This window comes from Tasmannia lanceolata, unplaced genomic scaffold, assembly GCF_043159265.1.
Source record: "Tasmannia lanceolata isolate RefF3 unplaced genomic scaffold, GAP_Taslan_0.1 ptg000024l, whole genome shotgun sequence".
In the NCBI taxonomy this organism is placed as follows: domain Eukaryota; kingdom Viridiplantae; phylum Streptophyta; class Magnoliopsida; order Canellales; family Winteraceae; genus Tasmannia; species Tasmannia lanceolata.
Genome location: NW_027518701.1, coordinates 9,240,677 through 9,263,398, shown reverse-complemented (window position 1 = coordinate 9,263,398; position 22,722 = coordinate 9,240,677). Strand labels below are relative to the sequence as shown.

The following is a 22,722-nucleotide window of genomic DNA, read 5'->3' as shown; positions in this document are numbered from 1 at the left end:
CATATGATGCAAATTAAAAAACCAAACACTCTGCCAACTTGGCTTTGTCTTGCCCTTTTATATTGGACTAGTCATTTTTTCGAGTGTAGTACTAGATCACAAACCATTAAGAAGATATCATCATGCTAAAAATAATGAGTGACTAATGATAACATGGCATTTATTATCTTTTTTATTCTACATATTAGTAAAGGGCGGCCCAGTGCACGAGGTTCCTACCATTGCAGGGTCTGGGGAGGGCTAGATGTTCGCAGCCTTACCTCTGCTTTGTAGAGAAGCGGTTTCCGTGACTCGAACCCGTGAGCACTATAGGTCACAATGGAGCAACCCTACTGTTGCGCCAAGGCTCACCCTCATTTTTATTCTACATATTTGTAAAAACATCAATTTATTTCTCTTCAGTGCCATTGACTTCAACACTAACATAAATTGCCCAGTTTTTATAAATTTTAGAGGTTATTTGTCAACATTCATATTAGAAAAAATAATTTTCTATTAAGAGTGCTATTATATGTTGCATAAAACAGAGAGATAACTTGTTTATGCCATAAAACATTATTATTGTCTCCTTATTACTATTTTTATTTAAGTATTTAATTATTTTAAAGAAAAAATATGTTTTGATCTCATTATTGTTTGAAAATGCTAATAGTATAGAGAGATCCAAATTCTCTACACACAAATCTGAAAAGAATATTTAACTGCCACTTTGAATTATTTAACTTTAAAACCAAAGCAACAAGTAAGATCAAAATATAGCTGATTGTTTTTATTTTGCCCTTGAATATAGTATAGGGAGATCCAAATTCTATATGTGTAGATAGACACTCTAAACTGCACTCCTAAATTGTATAAGGGCCCGTTTGGATACCTCCCATTTTGTATTTGGATTTGGAATTGAGTTTTGAATACAAAATGAATAGATCCGGCAGCTCATGTAGAGGGAGAGAGAGAGAGAGAGGGAAGGGGGTACTTCCTAGTGGAGGGGAGAGGTTGAGGAGCAAAGAGGGTGAAGGAAACTGCCAAATCTGTGGATCTCCAATTTCTTATTTCCACAGCAAATTAGAAATCTGATTTTTTTCACTGTCAGTTGCTGAATTAGAAATCCAAGAATTTGATCCGATCCAAATTACAATGCAAAAAGGGCTGCAAATGTGAGAAATCCAAATCCAAATCTTCTCGGCATCCAAACGGGCCCCAAACAAAAAGCAAAAGCCAAAAGAACAAGAACAACACAAACTAAATGGAGAAATCCGACAAGAAGAACTTCTAAGTCATCACTAATTATGGCACTCAGCTAGAAGAGTTGGGCTAACAGATATGGTTGTGGGATCATAGACATAGCTGCATAGTTACATGAAGAATAATTGATGAAAGGGTTAGATGTTAAATAGTATTCTTGAGTGTGTGGTATTAGTTTAATAACTAAAAGTAAACAATGATATGTCCAAGGGTTTGATTTATTTTAGGAATCACGGTCAAAAGCTGCCATTAGAAGTGAGTTTTTTTAAATGACATGTATAAATAGGGTCCTAGGCTCAGAGTGTAAATATTCAAGTCTTTGAGTTTTTCTTTGTTCTTTTCTTTAGGGGTTTACACATCTTATACATTAAAAAGATTAGAATAAATTCTTCTTCTTCTTCTTCTTCTACATTTTCATCTCTTTTTTCTTCTTTTATATTTTTAAACTTGTATTTTGAGGAGTGTCTGCACTTATACTTCCACAAAGAGATACAAGTACATAAACCACTGGAGTTTGCACTTTCTCCTGTGTGCATTTCTATGAGTTGCTTGATTTTAGCTGCTTTGGACTCAACAAGCAGTAGGGAAGCCAAAGTGATTCTCAAATGAGTAGAGCTGCTTGGATCTTATTCACATATTAGATTCTTTGAGAGTAGTCAATCTTGAATAGACACCATTCATGATAGCCAAGGATGCCAGTTTGTCATTCTTGTTGGAATGAAACCAACTAGGTTGGAGGGAGAAGATGAGAAGAGAAGAAAATTGTTCTCTTGATGTCAAACACACAAAGAAAGAAGCCCAAGTTGTTCTCCTGATTGTGCACATCCGGGGGGAATTATTCCCACTCTACGAAGTGGGGTGGGGACACCCTACATCATAAAAAAAAGTTGTTATATTACTTAAGAGCCTTTAAATTTCACTAAAATGGCTTTTAAATGAATAAGATACAAGGCCTAATATTTAAGCTGCACTTCAAATCTGAGATTAAATTTTTCTAACTAAACTTAGCTTCCCTAAGTACCATTAACACACTAACAAAGGTAAAATAAATGTCTTACATAATTCCAAAACAAAGAAATTAAGTCCTGGACCATTAACACCTACAAAGGAGATTTCCAATGTGGTCAAGTCAAGTCAAAGTTGCAAGCTTCCAAAATAAAAGAGTTCCAAAACCATTGACGCGGGTGCTTAAGAGGGAAGAAGAAGAGAAATAGGAACACAAGAACACATCAGAGAAGAAGATGAAAATGGGAGCAATGCTCAACCCAATTGATATTCCATCAATTACATAAGTCAATCAAAATCCAAAACCCCCTCCCAAGATGGTTTCTAACCCTTTAAATAAAAGAAAATCAAAGAAAATTCGTCCAACTTCTTCCACAAGCTAATTTAGTGACTAATTACATTGGAATTCACTAACTTTGACTGGTTTGGAAACCCAATAGACACAGTTCACTAAAACTACCATAACCTTCTAACCACTTGTCCACTTTTTGAGCAAAAATACTTGTTGGAAAGATATCAAAAAGACCTACAACTTTGTATTTTACCATTTTTCATGAATATGCCATTTAATAGCCCAAAAATATGGTTGAAAATTGGTCAGAAGCTTTATTGCGGGAATGCACCTTGGAACTCCACCAAAACCACCTACGCATGACATGGCTGCCATGTTGGTACTGCATCATCATCTCTGGGTGAGAAAGAACTCACCCATGAGTTCTTGTTAAGCTCTACATGATAGGTTGTCAAGTCTTTAACATTGAATGTTGGGTGAGTGTTGATATTTGGATGGAGCTCAATCTTGTATGCATTGTCGTTGACTTTCTTGAGAATTCGACATGGACGAATCTTCTTTTCATTGAGCTTGTTATAGAAACCAGCTGGAAATCGTTCTTTCTTTAAATAAACCCACACAAGATCACCTTCAATGAAAACTTTGATTCGGCGATGAGTATTGGCCACTTGCTTGTACTTCTCGGTATTTTCTTCAAGATTCTTCTTCACTTCTTATGAATTCTTGTCATGGTAGTAGCAAAATCTTCCACCTTCTTAATGGACAATGATGGATCAGGAATGGGTGCAAGATCAAGATAGTGTTTTGGATTTTTTCCATAGATCGCTTCATATGGACTCTTACCTGTAGAATGATTTACAACATAATTATAAGAAAACTCCGCTTGAGGAAGCACCATATCCCATTTCTTGGGCCTCTTTGCCGCTAAACTCCTAAGCAAATTTCTCAAAGTTCGATTCACCACCTCGCTTTGTCCATCGGTTTGAGGGTGATAGGCACTACTATAGAGCAAGATAGTACCAATTCTTTTCCATAAGCATCTCCAAAAATGACTAAGGAATTTAGCATCCCTATCCGAAACAGGGGAGTTTGGAACACTATGATGCTTAACTACCTTATTGAAATAAAGATTAGCAACATAAGAAGCAGCCATAGTCTTCTTACAAGGAATGAAATGGGCCATTTTAGAGAAGCCATCAACAACAACAAAGATGGAATCATTACCTCTTTGAGTTCTCAGCAAGCCAACCACAAAATCCATACTAACATCTTCACATGGAGCATTAGGAAGTGGGAGTGGACAGTAGGTACCGGTGTTTTGAGTATGTCCCATGCATGTTTGGCACCTCTTCACATAACGCATCACATCTCGGTAAATGGTCGGCCAAAAATACTTCTCTTTCACTAGCAAAACGGTTTTTTCTCTTCCAAAATGTCCTCCCAAACCTCCTGAATGTAGCTCTTAAATAACATACTCTCTAAGGGAGCATTTTGGAATGCATAAGGTACTCCCCTTAAAGAGAAAATCATCTTGAAGAAGATTATCTTCATGCTTCCCTTCTTTGCAATGCTTCCAATTCTCACCAAAGTCTTCATCATTAGCATACATGTCTATAATGGTATCAAACCCTTCAAGTTGCACACTCATGGAATTAAGAAGAGCTACTATTTTACTAAGAGCAACCGCCAGTTGATTGCACTTTCCACTCTTATGCTTTAACACAAAAGTATATTCCTGTAAGAAAGAAACCCACTTTGCATGTCTTCGAATTAGGCTTCCTTGATTGTTAATATGCTTGAGAGCTTCATGATCAGAATTCAAAATAAACTCCCTTGAACAAGATACAATCGCCAATGTTGAAGTGCTTGAACAATGGCATAAAATTCCACATCATAGGTAGAGTGCTTCTTCTTTGCTTCATTGAGTTTTTCACTAAAGAAAGCAATGGGATGACGTTCTTGGCTAAGTACTCCACCAATGCCCACATGAGATGCAGCACAATCAACCTCAAACATCTTCTCAAAGTCCGGCAAACTAAGCCCAGGAGCACTAGACAACTTGTCCTTTATAAGTTGAAAACTCTTTTCGGCCTCCATTGTCTACTTGAACCCATCTTTCTTCATGCAATCCGTCAGGAGGGCTGATATAGTGCTGAAATTTCTTATGAATCGGTGATAAAATGAGGCCAATCCATGGAAACTCCTCACTTCTTGCAAGCTCTTTGGAGTATACCATTCTTGAATAACTTTGATCTTCTCATCATCCACTCTAATCCCTGTTGAAGTCAAAACAAAGCCTAGAAAATCTAGGCTAGTTGTCACGAAAGAACACTTTTTAGGTTTACATAGAGTTTTTCACCTCTCAAAGTGGTTAAGATAGAACAACCCTCAAATGTTCTACATGCTCACTTTTATCATGACTATAAATAAGAATATCATCGAAATAAACAACAACAAACTTTCCAATGAAAGGGCGAAGGACTTGATTTATTACCCGCATGAAGGTACTTGGAGCATTGGAGATACCAAATGGCATAACAAACCACTCATATAAGCCTTAACATGTCTTGAAAGCGGTATTCCATTCATCACCCAACTTGATTAGAATTTGATGGTAGCCACTTCTAAGATCACTCTTGGAAAATATCTTTGCACCGGCAAGCATGTCAAACATATCATCAATTCTTGGAATGGGAAACCGGTATTTGATAGTGATTCTGTTTATAGTACGACTATCTACACACATACGTCATGTTCAATCCTTCTTTGGAGTTAGTAAGGCCGGCACCGCACAAGGGCTAAAGCTTTCTTTGATGTAGCCTTTATTCAACAACTCCATTACTTGCCTATTTAATTCTTCATGCTTTTAGGACTCATACGGTAGTGAGCCTTGTTGGGAAGATTAGAACTAGGAATCAAGTCAATTTGATGTTGAATGTCTCGTAAAGGAGGGAGACCAATGGGTAACTCATCAGGTGTGACATCATTGAATTCCTCCAAGAGAGGTTCTAACTTACTAGGAACATTGAAAGAATTTTCCAAATCTTTTGCCACTAACATGTACACAATACCACTACTCTCACTTTCTTTTGCAAACTTTGATGAAGTGAGAAAATTTCTACCCTCCTCTTGTAAAGATTTGGATGCCTTTTCCTCTTACTAGGCAAAAGAACAATCTCTACTTTTCCCATCCGAAAGTTGTATGTATTTTTACGACTATCATGGGTGACATTTCTATCATATTGCCATTTCCTTCCTAAAAGTAATGTGAGACACATCCATAGGAACTACATCACACCAAGCTTGATCATAGTAATTCTTACCCATAGAAAATGAAACTAAACATCGCTTAGTAACTTTTACCTCATTATCCTTCTTGAACCATGCAATCCGATAGGGCTTTGGATGTGGTTCGACTTTGAGCTTGAGCTTGTTCACCATTTCATGAGATACGATGTTCTCACAAATCCCACCGTCAATCACAATGGTGCAAACCTTGTCATGAGACTTGCATCAAGTCTTGAAAATATTGGAACGAAGCCAATCATCATTGGATTTAACCTTTGGTGTAGCAAGTGCTCTTTGGATCACCAAACTTTCTCCTTCTTCGGGTTCAATTTCCTCATCATATAAGGGCTAATTTGAATCAACAACAGCATCCTCATCATTTTCTTCATCACCGAAGGCTACAACTTGCCTCTTTGGACAATCTTTGTAATGATGGCCAACTTGACCACACTTGAAACAAGCATTTCGATTGTTGGGACGATTGGGCTGATTTCCAACTTGATGTGTAGGGGCTGATTTTGTAGAATTTTTGTTGAAATATTCGGACTTTGACTTTGTACCTCCACCATGTGAAGATTCACCTTTAGAAGAAGGATATAGACTATGAACATCCACATACTTTTTAGCATCACGACGAGCAAGCTTAGCCTCCACCTTCAAGGCTTGTTGATATGCATCATTGACTCTCAATGATCGATGCAACCACTTTATCATGAATAGAAAACTTCAAACCATCAACATACCTTGCCACAAGTTGATCTTCACCCTATGGTATATCATTACGAGCCATGAGTTTGTAGAACTCTTCGGTGTAGTCCAACACACTCTTGGATTCTTGGCGTAGGTTGTTGAATTGAAAGAAGATAATTTGAGAAAAATCCAATGGAAGAAATTTCTCCTTAAGCCTTGACATCATTTTGTCCCAAGAAGAAATCTAACGCTTTGCTTTGCGGATTCTCATTTCTTGAACTTTATCTCACCATGTTGAAGCGTAGCCACGAAGTCTTGTAGCCACAAGTTTCACACGTTAGCTTTCGGGTGTCTCCTTATAATCAAAGAACTTCTCAATGAAACCAAGCAATTCAAGAAACTCTTCGGGTTGTAGACGACCATGGAACTCCGGCAAATCAAGACAGAACCTTCCCAACCTAGACTCCTCACGTGTATTGGAGAAGGGATTCACATCGGACTTGTCACTAGTCCACGGCTTGATCCACTACGCTCACTATGACCCTCTTGGTTTTCAAGTCGCATGGTAAGTTGCTCAACTTGTCTTCAAAGCGCTTAAAGTTCGTCATCTCTTTCATCTCTCAAATCTTCCATCATTTGGTTACCACGCCTTCCTCTACCTCTTCGTACCACTATGAAAATCAAATCAAAGCTAGCCCAAGAGAGTAGCATTAGCTCTGATACCAGATGATGCGGGTGCTTAAGAGGGAAGAAGAAGAAAAATAAAAACACACGAACACATCCAAGAGAAGAAGAAGAAAATGGGAGCAATGCTCAACCCAATTGATATTCCATCAATTACATAAGTTAATCAAAATCCAGAATCCTCTCCCAATAATAGTTTCTAACTCTTTAAATAAAAGAAAAGCCAGGAAAATTCGTCCAACTTCTTCCACAAGCTAACTTAGTGAGTAATTACAATGGAACTCACTAACTTTGACTGGTTTGAGAACCCAATAGACACAAGCCACTAAAACTGCCATAACTTTCTAACTACTTGTCCAATTTTCGAGCACAAAAGATATCGAAAAGACCTACAACTTTGTAGTTTATCATTTTCCATGAATCTGCCATTTAATAGCCCAAAAACGTGGTTGAAAATTGGTCAGAAACTTTAATACGGGAATGCACCTTGGAACTCCACCAAAACCACATAAGCATGAGATGGTTGCCATGTTGGCACTGCATCAACCATGCAAAATCTAAGAGTCAAGTGAATAGGTCATCAAGTGGTCAAAGCATAGATTTCCAACAGCCCCCCTTAAGCTAGACCACTACCCATGCCGAGTTTTGGCTTCATCTTGATGAATGTATCGGACTTCAAAGCCTTTTTAAAAATATCCGCAACTTGATTTTGAGTTTTACAAAAATGAAAGTTGACAACTCCATCATTTACCAAGTCTCGAATAAAATGATACTTGATCCTTATGTGCTTGCTTTTGCCATGAAAAATTGAATTCTTTGTGAGTGAAATCGCGGAATTATTATCACAAAATAAGCTTGAACCACCATCTTGTGGATATTTGAGTTCTTCAAACACCCATCGTAGCCAAAGAGCTTGACAACTCACCGAAGATTATGAAATGTACTCCGCTTCTGCCGTTGAAAGAGCAACAACCGATTGCATATTTGATGCCCATGAAATCGCACCCGAACCAATGTTAAAAACATAGCCGGAAGTACTTTTGCTATCATCAACAATTCCTCCCTAATCACTATCACAATAACCTACTAAGCTTGAATCATCAACTCTTCCACAACCGGCTTCTCAATGACTACTTTTTGGTGATTCCACAAATCTACTAATCATACTCACCGCACACGTAAGATCCGGTCCTGTGGCTGTTAAGTACATGATACTACCAACAAGGTTTCTATGAAGAGTTGAATCAACTCATTTCTCATCCTCATTTTTGCATAGTTTCAAGCCAACTTCCAAAGATGTGCTAATATGTGTAGTACCTTCCATTCTAGACCTCTTTAGCAAATCTTTTGTGTACTTCGTTTGAGAAATAAAAATTCCACCATCTCTTTGGTTGACCTCAATGGCAAGAAAGAAATGGAGAAGACCCATGTCACGCCCCAAACCACACCCTTCGCATAGGAAATGACAACACCGTACACCTGCAAGGTAAATCCCACAAGTATACAAGGCTATAAAGCAGTAACAGATCTATACCTGGCGTTTCATAATTAAAATATCAAATCCTCCAATAACAAGTGTTTAACATAATCAAATCTAGATCTCAACGCTCTCCACATCTAAATCAAAATTAACATAACGTAGTCTAATACAATTGTTCCTAATACTCATTGAAAATAAAGCAAATAAATTACCTATTTTGTCTGACGCAAAGCTCCTCAGAGATCGAAGCGTCCTCTTCCTCGTTCGCCTCACGAGGATCAAAATCTGAAAATATTGTGAACCACAATCAGCTGAAAAGCTCAGCACTTAATAAAGCACTACTCTAAGTGTAGATCTATGCATGCCAAGGCTCAATAAGGGTCAAATAATCGTAGCCAAAACCAAAGTCATCGCGTACTATCCCCACAGTTGGGTCCAGAGTTGCCAATTGATTTACCCCCATATGGTAGGGTCCAGAAATAATCCAAGCCTCCACATAAGTGTCCAAAATTGATAGTGCCAAAGTCCACAACGGATGATGTCAAAGAGTCCATAAATGTGAGAGACAAAGCTCAGCAAAAGGTTCCATAGGGGTTTCAAAGGTTCAAAGGTTCATATCATGTATAACGAAATAAAATAATGCCAGAACAATAAGTGAAGCAATGATAAGTGTAGAAGTCATAGGGTCCCAAAGGGTTACAAAAAGAGGCATGCTAGATCCAGACAGTTACTGAAGTAATATATATTAACAAACAGAGATACACAAATCTAATATTCAATGATGAAGTAGTTGAATCGAATGAGATTAACAATTCACCTAGAATAGTACGTTATTACACACCTTAATGGCGAATGTTTCTCCTTAAATTCCACTCTGATAGTCAAACACCTAATCCAAAGAGACCATATTCATCAAATAAGGGCCTTTGAAAGTAAGCCCAGACTACTAATCTCAAGTTCCAAAATCTCAAAACAACTTTACAATTCCCAGCGGGTTCAGACGCCTGAACAGAACATTCTGACGCCCGAACGCCCTTCAAAAGCCACTTTGGACGTCTCTGAGAATTTCAGAAGGAAATCCAACTCTCATGTTTCGGTTCCCTTCATGTTTGGACACCCGAACAAGATGTTTGAATGGCCCTTCGGGCACCCGAACACCCTTAATCGGGAGTCCGAAGTGCGAGGTGGGTTTCAGCACGAGAATTCCAGATTTTACGTGATTTCTCTAAAACTTCAGAAATTCATATCTCCTTCGTTCGGACTCTAAATCGCACGAGGTCAGATCAGATGGACTCCTCGCGCAGAAGTGAATCCATCAAACCTGATTTCACGTTCTGAATCACTATAGAGAATTATTGCAAACAAATTTTCACTTTTAGGTCTAAGCCTTTCGAAACTTCAAGTATATGGCTACAACAATCTGATATTGGGTTTGTTGGGGATCGGAGAACGATATAAACCCCAAGGAATCCGAGATTAGTCAAATAGTTCTTATTCTAAGTCACAACGATCGGCAATCGCATCCTTTAATTACTTTAAATCCTTGTTTTATGGTTTCCAAGAAGACCAAAATCAACCAAGAACATAGTTCTTACCTCGATTCACGCTTTCCGATTCCAAAACCTGATCTCTCTCTCCTTCTCTACAAAATTCTTCTCTTGGGGTTGAACAAAATGTTTAAGGTTTGGTTTAGCTTCTCAAAAGATGTATTTAAAACCCATGCCAGTCATCACAAATTCTTGCATCATATTTCTTTTGAATTCTTCACACTTGGTAAAAGTCAAATCATCAACATATAAGTAAACAACCAAAAAATCACCTTGGGTGGTCTCTTTGATATAGAGGGTGTGTTCATAAGGACACCTTTGAAACCATTCTTCATGAAATATCCGTCAATGCGACTATACCATGCCCTTGGTGATTCCTTCAATCCATATAGAGCTTTCTTCAATCGGCGAGGTTGATCAACATATACCTCTCTTCAAGAAACCCATTCAAGAATGTTGATTTGACATCCATTTGATAAACTTCCCAATTCTTTTGTACCGCCAAAGCTAGAACCATCATAATCTTCTCAAGACGAAACGGGAGCAAACACTTCTTTGTAATCAATGTCATACCTTTGCTTGTAACCTTTTACTACTAAGCGAGCTTTATACTTTTCAACTTCACCATTTGCATTCAACTTTGTCTTGTATACCCACTTCACACCAATAGTGGAAGCTCCGTTAGCTCCCAAGTATTGTTCCTTTAAATGGAAGAAATTTCTTGATCCATTGCTTTCTTCTACTTTTCTTCTTGATATGTCTCCTCAGAACTAATTGGATCGGCATCGGCAAACAAAGCAAAATTTGCCAACTCTTTATTGGTAATTCTTCCAAACTTTTTATAGATTTCTCTTATGCTTTTTATCTTCCTTGGAGGAGAGTGAAGGCTTGTTGAAGACGATGAAGATGATGGAGCCGAAGAAGATGGAGAAGAATATGGAGAGTTAAGATGAGTCATATCCTCTTCACTCCCTTTAATTCCACCATCATGAGTATGTTTGCTTTCATCCATATCTACAAAAACTTTTTTCTTCTTCTCACTTTAATTCCAATCCCAACATTCTTCTTCATTGAACTTCACATCTCTACTTATGATAATCTTCTTTGTGATAGGATTGTACAATTTGTATGCTTTTGAGCTTTTGCTATACCCAATAAGAATGCATTTTATTATCCAACTCTCTTCTTGTTTCATCCGGAAAGTGACAGTAGGCAATACTACAAAAATTTCTCAAGTAAGCAACACAAGGCTTATGACCACTCCAAGCTTCTTGAGGAGTCATACCTTGAACACTTTTTGATGATGCTCGGTTCAAAAGATAGATGTCACATGCAACGGCTTCCGCCCAAAACATATTAAGCATCCCTTTTGCTTTCAACATACTTCTAGCCAATTCCATCATCGTTCGATTCTTTCTTTCGGCTGTTTTGTTGGCGTGTAACGAGTGGTACGTTGATGCCCAATCCCATTCTCTTTCAAGAAATTCTCAAGCTCATGAGAAACATATTCACCGCCTCTATCGGAATGCAGAGTTTTCAACATGAAACCACTTTGCTTTTCTACCAAGCTCTTGAAAACTTTAAAACATCCAAAGACTTCCGATTTTTCTTTGAGAAAGTAAACCCATGTCTTTCTACTATAATCATTAATGATGGTGAGAAAATATCGATTACTTCCAATTGATGTTGTTTGTATAGGCCCGCATAAATCCGAATTTACTAGCTCAAGAGGATTTGATGACCACCAAGATTTTCCAATGGGAAAAGAGTCTCTTTAATGCTTTCTAAGTGCACATCCTTCACATACTTGATCTTGACGGTCGATGTTAGGCATGCCTTTCACCATGTGCTTCTTGTACATTAGAGATAAGGTGCTAAAGCTCAAGTGACCATAGGGAAGATGCCATAACCATGCCGTATCATTGACAATGGTGTTGAGACAAGGAAGACCTTCACTTTGAAACTTTAGAGGAAACATCTTGTTTTGAGACATTCTCACCTTGGCTATGAGAACATGATTTTTGTCTTTGATTTTGCATATATCTTCCTTGAAATGAAAACCACGCCCTTTCATTAAAAGTTGCCCAACACTCAAGAGATTGTGCTTTAGACCGGGAACATAGAAACCAATGGAGATGCGCTCGACATCTTTCTTTGTTTGGACGAGAATATCACTTCTTTTTACAGAGAGCCTCTTGTCATCACTCGTTCGAACATCACTTTGCAGTGATTCATCCAACGTTACAATCACGCCTTTGTTGCCGGTCATGTGGTTACTACAACCACTATCAAGAGACCACGTCTCATCAAGAGCCACTTCTTCCACATTACAAGCAAGAAAGAGTGTGTCTTCTTCTTTATTTTCATCTTTCTCATCCATGAAAGTAGATTCTTCCGCCAACTTCTTTTACAAGACTTCACGGTATGACCATAATTTTTGCAAAGATAGTAATCTTCCTCTCCCTTTTCCTCTTGTAGAAGAACCACTTCCATCTTTTTTGTATTCGTGATTTCTTCCTCCACCATTTCTCCCTCTTCCACGAAAAGAATTTCTTCCTCTTCCTCTTCCTCTTCCTCTAGAGCCTCCTCTAAAAGAGACTTGTGTTTGAAAAGCCTGTTCTAGAAGAGAAGAATCAAATTGCTTCATTCGTAATTCATGGGATTGGAGCGATCCCAATAAACATTTTTTTAAAAATGGAGTGATCCCAATAAACTTTCTAAGGATAAAGAAGCTAAATCCTTAGTTTCTTCAATTGCAAGAAACAAAATACTCAAATTTTCGAGTCAAACTTCTAAGGATTTTCTCTGCAATCCTTCGATCTTGAATATCTTCACCATTTACTCTCAATAGATTTACAAGAGACATAACACGATTGTAAAAATCCCCAACCGATTCTGAATCCTTCATCTTTAGTGAATCAAAATCAAATCTAAGAGTTTGTAATCTCATCACCTTTACTTTGTCTTCTCCTTTGTATGATGTATAGAATGTATCCCATGCTTCTTTTGCCAAAGTTACATATAGAATTTGTTCAAAGATGACTTCATCCACCGCTTGATAGATGAAGAACAAAGCCTTCTTGTCCTTCTTTCGATTGTCTTTCAACTCATTCAAATGTTGTGGAATTAGAGCCGCTTAATCCTCCGGTTCTTCAATGCCAGTCTCAACAATATCCCATAGATCTTGAGATCCATACAACACCTTCATTTGAATACTCTATTAGTTGTAGTTGTTGTCGTTGAATCCAGGAAGTTGAGGTTGCAACATATTGTTGGAAGCCATGATCAACCTTCAACCTATGCTCCGATATCACTTTGTTGGAATGAAACCAACTAGGTTGGAGGGAGAATATGAGTTTCAAGAGAAGAAAAATATTCTCATGATGTCAAACTCACAAAGAAAGAAGACCAAGTAATTATACTACTCAAGAGCTTTCAAATTTCACTAAAATGGATTTTAAATGAAGAAGGTACAAGGCTTAATATTTAAGCTGTACTTCAAATCTGAGATTAACTTTTCTTAACTAAACTTAGGTTTCCTAAGTACCACTAACACACTAACAAAGGTAAAGTAAATGTCTTACATAATTCCAAAACAAAGAAACTAAGTCCTCAGGCCATTAACTCTCACAAAGGAGATTCCCAATGAGGTCAAATCAAGTCAGAGTTGCAAGCTCCCAAAATAGTAGAGTTCCAAAACCACGGAAAATCTAAGAGTCAAGTGAATAGGTGGTCAAGTGGTCGAGCTTAGATTTCCAACAATTCTCAAGGAACTAAACCACTTAAACTATTAGCTTTGGAAGTAATCTAGGGAGTCGTAACTACAAGGGAATTTTTTTTATAGATAACATGTGTTACCCCAAGGGTTCAACCTTGCCTACTTTCCCAACTCATGTTTTGGTGAGAACAAACACATCATGATGATTTATAATAGTTGTTATACTAGTGGTTCATTGTTATGTAAGAAAGCTCTTTAAAGGTAAATTGAAGATATCATGGAATGGAGTCAAAGTTTGTCAAATAAAGAACCATGAAGTACGAAGGATGGATCCAAGATTGAAGAAGATTTGAAGATTATGAAGGAGTGAAGATGTGTGTCAAGCCTTTAGATAATAAACTAATCCCTAGGTTAGGCTTAAAACAAGATCAATTGAGCATAAATTGATTATAAAATGGATTTCACAAGTCAAAAATGTCAGAGTGGAAACTAAATACTTTTAAGACACATTTGGCCCTTTGGACAGATGAACATGGCCTGAAACTATTTGCGCTGTTTTGCAGGATTGCAACCTTCACAATGGGCTCAATGGCTATATTTTTAGCTGAGTTTTGGCAGAACACAAATATAAATGGGTCAACAGGCTTCTCCCCCTTTGAGTCCTTTATGGCATTGATCCACCGAGGTTACTCTCCTCTGTCAAGGGCACCAGTTTTGTCAAAGAATTGGAGAAAATACTGTTAGATCGTGATGAAGTTTTAAAGCTGCTCAAAGAAAATTTAGACATGGCCCTAAACATAATGAAAAAGCTTGCGGATCTCAAACGCACGGACCATCAATTTGCAGTGGGAGATATGGTCTACCTAAGGTTGCAACCCTACAGGCAGAGTTCCCTCCAGTTCTGAAGAGTAACGAAGCTCTCTCCTTGTTACTATGGGCCATATGAGATCATAGAACGGGTCAGGAAAGTCGCCTATAAGCTGCGACTACCTACGGGATGCAAGGTGCACCCCGTATTCCACGTTTCTCAATTAAAAGCTAAATTGGGTGATCAGGATGTAGCTCTTATTGATTTTCCAGATAGCAATGAAAAGGGCAATCCAGTTCTCAGGCCGATTCGGGTCCTTAGCACCAGAAAGAAGAAAAGAGGAAGACGCGTCCACCCCGATTTGCTAATTCAGTGGGAGGGCACTGATGAAGGGGATGCAACATGGGTTGATGAATGGACATTGAAACGGGATTATCCAAGCTTCAACCTTGAGGACAAGGTTGCTTGAAGAGGCGAGGATTATGTGCACGTGGGTTGGTTACCCTGCAAGCCACGTCACCCACCCATCCAAGCCACGTCTTCCGACGTGGGTGATCTTATCAAATAATAAAGCTGGAGCCTTTCCCTGTTTTTCAGTTTATGTTGCTATTTTTCGTCAAGTAGTTAGCTAGCAAAGTGGTCTTTTGACCGTTGTTGTGTTTTCAATTTGTTGGAGAGATTCTCTCCCTGGACTCTTGATGTTATCTATTTATATATCTCTAGCAAATAATGGAAAATCATCAGATATTTTTTCCAACCAAAAAAAAACTCATTGTTTTGGAGACTTGCAATCTTGAACTCAGCAAGTATCACAGCTCTATCAGAATGCTCAGTCGGGTTGACCTTTACAATGAGACAAGCCGAATATCCTATTGTTAGTAGGCATACCTCATTATGTTATAATTAGTGGTTGTGCCCTACTAAAGAATTGCTTTTTAAAAGTTACGAAAGATGATATTCCCCATAAACTCACTAAATTACTTTGTAATGATTAAGAAAAAAATAGAATCCCTGAGATCTACAAAATTTCTATTTAATATAATTTAAGAAAAAAGAGAGTATAGAGAAACAAGCATACCTGCCTTCACCAACGTGAACTCTCCTCCTCGATGCAAAGATGATGCAAATGGTCGCCCTGATAAACAAAGAGTGTTTTAAAAATTATATTATATTTTTCTTCGCGCCTTATATCCCTTCCATTTATTATTTTATGTCAATTTTTTTACTTTGGTCAAAGTTAACCAAGATTCATACCTGGAATTTGGACGTTTTGTTTTTGAATTGTGAGGTTTCATATGGTGTAAGCCCTTATAGTCCCTTATTTTTCCAAAAAGTACTGTATGAGCCACATCATAGGATGATCCAAACCGTCCATGTTATGGAACACAACGGAAATAGGCTGTTCCCCAAAAATTATTTCCATAGGATGATCCTAGCCGTCTGATCTATAGAAATGATCAGAGGGTTGGGATCATCCTATAGATCGGAGTATTGGGCATGATAAGAGGGTTTCCATAATATGCAGTTCTTCTCTAGATCGGAGGGTTGGGATCATCCTATAGAAATGATTTTTTGGGCACAACCTATTTGCATTGTGGCCGATCAAATGGACGGTTTAGATCATGCTATAGTATGGTCTGTACAGTACAATTAAAAAATCATTAATTGTTTACTTTCGAAAAGAAAAGATGAACTTATCCAAGAATAGAGGATTCTGCACTACTAAAGCATTCCTCTAATCTTCCTCAAATCACTGTATAATTTCTATGAAAAAAATGAGAGCATGAAAATACCTGGTTTCACCAACGAGCTCTCCAAGAGACAAAAATAGCTGGTCACTCTGATAGCCGGAAAGCTTAGTTAAGCATCTCTTCGCTCTGATCTTGGTAGTTCCAAAAAGAGATTCCCCACAAACCAACTAAAATACTATTTAATATTTAAGAAAAAAAAATGAGATTCTCAATAGACCCACCAATTAAATTACTATTTAATATTTTTGGAAAAATAGAGTATAAAGAAACATGCATACCTTCCTTCACCAACATGAACTCTCTCCCTGTCCCATGATCACTACTTTGATCACTGTAATAAATAAAGAGTATTTTATTATTCCCAATACATTTTAACACACACATTTAGATGATATATAGATAGATAGATACACACCTTCGTGTTTTCCACCACTTACAATTATTATTTTTTATGTCATTCTATTAGACTTTTATGTCCCCAAATTGGAGAATCAACTTTAAAATCAGCTTTTGTTTTTTGAATTGTTTAGTTTTCAAAAGAAAAGAGATAAGCACATGGAAGAAGAGAGGGTTTTGCACTACAAAAGCATTCCTCTAATCTTCATAGTTCCAAAAGCAGATATTCCTCAGATACCCAGTAAATCACTCTCTAATATCTAAGAAAAAATAGAGGGTACCAAAAAGGAAAATACCAATTTTCACCAGTGTGAACTCTCAAGTCTCAAAGACGAAAATAGCTGGTTACTCAAATAACCTTAAAACTTAATTTGCAAAACTTGATACACATCTATTCCTGGGTTTAATGGTAAAATATGAAGTATTTTGCTAAATAAATAAGGAGATAATATGTTTTCCATTCGCTAGGCTGTAAAGCAAAGGGAATCGTCCTTTGCTAAAGTTCATTCGTCGTTTCTTCTCTTCTGATGACTATTTTCTGACACATTTCAAGCACTGCTAAATTACACTTACACCGCTACAATAGCAATAATGAGGGGGTGTAGTTGATGACTTTATTTCTCTTTCTACATGGGGCATTATTGCTATTGTAAAGCACTGGTAGAGAGATAAAGCTAAAAGGTAAGGAAAGAAGTTACGAGTGGGACCGGGCATTCTCATATACTGCATTGTTGGAAGCTTGAGATCATGGGTTTGTACATTTGGGAGCCCCACTTCATACAAGACCCGAGTAGACGTGTCACGAAGGTGTCTTCTCGTGACATGTGCACAAGAGACTAAGAAAAGGGTATTGAGTCCATATAAATGTCAAAAAATAATTTAAATCTACGGTGTTTAAATTATTGAGTACATTATAAATAGTGATTGAGAGGGTCTAACAGTGGTTCCAAGGGTGTAATAGTGGTTCAGAGGCCCTCAACAATGGTTCAAACATTGTAAATTGTGGTTGAGAGGGTTTAATGGTGGTTCCAAGGGACTAATTGTGGTTCATAGGGTCTGTTAATGCTTCAGAGGGTCTCAATAGTGGTTCAAAGATTGGATTCATTGGGTTGGATTCTATCTAAATAGGTCTATTTTGGATCCATTGGTTTGGATTCCATTTAAATAGATTCTAATTTGGATTGATTGGACTGGATTCCATGTATCTTCACTCTAATTTGTATTCATTGGATTCAATTCCATCTAAATAGGTCTAATTTCTTTTCATTTGATTGGATTCCATCTAAAAAGGTCTAATTTGGATTCATTGGATTAGAGCTAAAAAAGCAGCCCGTACAGAAAAATAGCTGATTTTACTTGTACCTTTCAGTATAATTGAAATGTCATAATTCCACCTTAATTTCAGCATATGCGTATTGTGTCGACATGATTTTGACATTCGTGTTTTGCAGCAATGTTGTGGTTTAGTCGTTTTAAAGGAAATGGAATATCTCTCGCGTGATGCTAAGATAGACTTCAACTAGGCAAATATCATGGCTATGAGAGGTAGATTACTCAGTGATTTCTTAGATGGAGTATATGGGAGAGTTAATACTAAGTAGAAGAATGCTCTGATTGTAAACGAAAGGAGAGTATAAGTAGTCAGTGTGGTGATGGTGGTGGTGGTGGTTGTGATTTGATGATTTGTAAATAACGTAAATGAATGGCGATTTGTAAAGTTAGTTAATGTAACTGTGTGGCACCTATATGTGGGATCTATTTGTGGCATATATTTCTCCATTTCATCTTTGTCCCTTTCATTCTTTGTCCTTTGCCCTTAATGTCAAATTAAGTGGGACATATCGATGTGATTTTTTTGTGGAACAAGTCAACCTACAAGTCGACATCTTTTCATCATATATCATCAAATTGTAATTGCACTAGACAAGTCGACCTACAAGTCAACCTCTTTCCGGCTGATCTCATCAGATTATAATTGCAATGAACAAGTCCACCTACAAGTCGACCTCTTTCCCGCTGATCTCATCAAATTGTAATTGCACTGAACAAGTAAACCTACAAGTCGACCTCTTTCCAACTGATCTCATCATATTGTAATTGCACTGAACAAGTCGACCTCATCAGATAGGAATGAATGAACCACTTTTTTAACAGTAATAACCACTATTTAACAATCCCAAGCACTGTTTTAACACTAAGTACCATTGTTTAACACTAAGAACCCCTATTTATCACTCCAAACCACTATTTAAACATTAAGAACCGCTATTTAGCACTCAAAACTACTATTTTAACACTAACAAACACTATTTAACACTCCCAAACACTATTTTAACACTAAAAAAATTCTATTTTAACACTAAGAACCACTATGTAGCACTCAAAACCACTATTTGTTAACTAAGAACCACTATCTAGTTAATTAGAATCACTATTTAACGCTCCCAACCACTGTTTTAAAACTACATAACCACTATTTAACACTAAGAACCACTATTTAGCACTCTGAACCACTATTTAAACACTAAGAGCCACTATTTAAAACTCGAAACCATTGTTTTAACACTAAAGAACCCCTATTTATCACTCCAAACCATTATTTAAACACTACGAACCACTATTTAGCACTCTGAACCACTATTTAAACACTAAGAACCACTATTTAACACTCGAAACCATTGTTTTAACACTAAAGAACCCCTATTTATCACTCCAAACCACTATTTAAACACTAAGAACCACTATTTAACACTCAAAATCACTATTTAAACACTAAGAACCACTATTTAGTTACTTAGAACCACTATTTAACACTCCCAAACACTGTTTTAACCTTAAAGAAATATTATTTAACACTAAGGACCACTATTTAACATTAGAAGCCACTATTTTTGTAAGAACCGGTAAAATATATATATATATATATATATATATATATATGTTACATACAAATAAAAACAAAATGGCCTCATAGGTGGGTAATCATCGGCCATTACTCATTTTTCCCCGAGTTAATCGGGCATGAGGACATCTGGCATAATGGGGCATACGCGATTCGAACCCAACCCTGAGCTAGGATTGAACGGCTTCCTACCACTAAGCCACCGCCCCAGATGTCAACGAAAAAGGCTTAGTTATTTACATATATTAAAAATTTCCAATAGTCACTATTCATAATTACTATTCACAACAGTCACTATGCAAGATTACTATGCAGAAATACTATGCAAGTTCACTATTGAGATGCACTATTTAAAACTACTATTCACAGTAGGACCCACCGAGTACTATTCACAAGCGGGTCCCATCAAAAGTGGGTCCCACACGGGTCCCACCAAAAGCGAGTCCCACACAAGCGGGTCCCACATCAGCGGGCCCCATACAAGCGGGTCCCACATCAGCAGGCCCCATACAAGCGGGTCCCACATCAGCGGGCCCCACACAAGCGGGTCCTACCACCAGCGGGTCCCACAACAAGCAGGACCCACAAATAAGGAGTAGTTGTTGAAGACAGTTGTGAAATATTATTTTATTATTTTTTGATAATAATTGAAGACGTCGGTGAAAATAATATTAAAAAAAAAAGTTAATTATTATTTTATTCGTGAATAGTTGAAATCGGTGTCTATAAATAGAGGTTCAGAGGCAGAAGAAAAAAAAAGAAAAGAAAGAGAAGGAAAAAGAGAGAAAGGAGAAGGAAAATGAAATCCACTTCCTCAAGGTAATCTTTCAATAGTTAAAGTATTTCTTTTACCCTCTTATTTGAACGGTGAAATGCTAGCATAGTAACCGTAAAGTAAATGGTTGGTTCTACCACCTCTGTAAATATCCATCTATGTAAATCAGGATAAAAAATGCATAAGAGGCGATAACTCGCTATAGATTATGCAAGTTTTACCCTCTTATTTGAACGGTGAAATGCTAGCATAGTAACCGTAAAGTAAATGGTTGGTTCTACCACCTCTGTAAATATCCATCTATGTAAATCAGGATAAAATATGCATAAGAGGCGATAACTCGCTATAGATTATGTAAGTTTTACCATCTTATTTGAACGGTGAAATGCAAGCAAGTAACCGTAAGTAAACTTTCAGCACAGAAAGGCAAACTGCTAAGCATAGGCGAACTGCTAAGCATAGTAGCCAAGAAATAACTAACTCAAAGCATGGTAACCTGCTGAGCATAGTAACATGTGGGGTCCACATGAATAGTAACATGTGGGGCCCATAATCTTAAAACATGACTTTGATATAAAATATATTTACAGGTTATCCACTCCAAGGTGTAAGCTCAAACAAACCTGTGACCGGAAAACTATAAGTAAGGATTGCCTATCTATTGATTCTCTTTTGCTGATATAAGGGTTTTTCTTCCCCGAAACTTATTTCAATGAGATATGTTTATGTTTAGGGTTTATCTTGTGATACCCTAATTCTGAATATGGACTGAGTTATGATATGATGACGGATGGACGCGTTATAGTCCTCCATGTGCACGTGGGTAAAGACGACTCTAGAAAGTGTAAATCTAGAGGATTATGGGCCGAGATATGGCTATGAATGAAAGCATCATGAAGTCTATATATCTAATTCTATATATATAGTTCTTAATATCAAGTTCTATAAGTTTCTCTATACGTTTGGAAAGCATGTTGTGCTTATTCTTTCTTTCCATGTGAGATTTACCTTGTTGTTTATACCCTACTGGGCTATTTGAGCTCACCCCCTTCTTTCCCTTGTTTTATGGTTCCAAACCCCAGGTGAAGTATAGATGGAAGATGGGGAATGCTAGAGTTGAATGCAGAACTGTTCTAACGGATATTTATGTTTTAAATGTGTATCAACTATGTCTTGAATTACGATGTAATAAGTTAGACCTAATTTCTGTAAATCCTCTAAATGTATTTGAGATCTTGGGAATAATGAAAGTTTTTTAGAAAGATGATGTCATATTCTTCTACGCACCGAGTTGGTATTTTTAAGAAAAACCGGGGCGTTACATTTGGTATCAGAGCGAAGTTTAGTCGGTTTTGGAAATTAGGATTTAAAAAGATAGGATTTGAATTTACCCTATCTAAATGTTATGTTAAAAGATGTTAATTATACCAATAGTCGTTGGTTAATATAGAACTTGTGCTGGTTATGATTTCTGTGATATAAATGCTTTTAATATGAGTTATAATTTAGATTACTAATGTGATCCTATGATATGAAGATGGCGGAGAATCAGGAACAGAATTTTGCAATCGAGGCTGAGGCAAGGAGGGGACGTGGCAGGCCACGCAGAGAAAGGCAAGCAAGAAACGAACAACCTACAGCCAACGCTAGAAACAACAACGCAGGAAATGATGCCATTGCCACTGCATTGGCACAGCTAGCCCAAGCAATGACAGCAAACATGAACCAACAACGAGCCCCACCTGCTCCACTTCAAAACGAAGGAGCTATACTGGAACAGTTTATAAGGCAACATCCTGCTGCCTTCTCGGGAACTACAGATCCCTTAGAAGCTGAAAGATGGATTCACTCCATCGAAAAGATCTTTTCGGTGATTGACTGCACCAGCCAACAACGTGTAAGATTGGCGACGTATAGATTGGACGGTGACGCGGATCAGTGGTGGAATTTATTCCGAAATACAAAAACCGAAGAAGAAATGAACGCAATGTGTTGGAATGAATTCAAAAGCATCTTCCTCGAAAAGTACTTCCCACAACCACTGAAAGCTCAGCTAGTAAGAGAATTTATCTCATTAAAGCAAGAAGAGGGAGAGACAGTCTCTCAATATGAAGCAAAATAAAACATGCATAAGAGGCGATAAC

General features: G+C 37.5%; 1 long non-coding RNA gene across 3 annotated transcripts in view; it reads right to left on the bottom strand.

Moving 5' to 3' along the window:
• Nucleotides 1-275: 275 nt before the first annotated feature.
• The window catches only part of LOC143857286 (uncharacterized), a 54,950-nt gene continuing 32,503 nt past the window's right edge, over nucleotides 276-22,722 (bottom strand). The window contains exons 12-15 of one of the 3 annotated variants that reach the window (XR_013238573.1): nucleotides 16,784-16,836; nucleotides 16,548-16,680; nucleotides 15,833-15,889; nucleotides 276-364 (exon numbers count right to left, since the gene is read on the bottom strand). This is a non-coding gene — a long non-coding RNA (uncharacterized LOC143857286). Of the gene's footprint in view, nucleotides 365-8,707; nucleotides 8,967-14,715; nucleotides 15,449-15,597; nucleotides 15,890-16,547; nucleotides 16,681-16,783; nucleotides 16,837-22,722 lie in introns of those variants that run through there. The other 2 variants (XR_013238574.1, XR_013238572.1) reach the window with 2 other exon arrangements.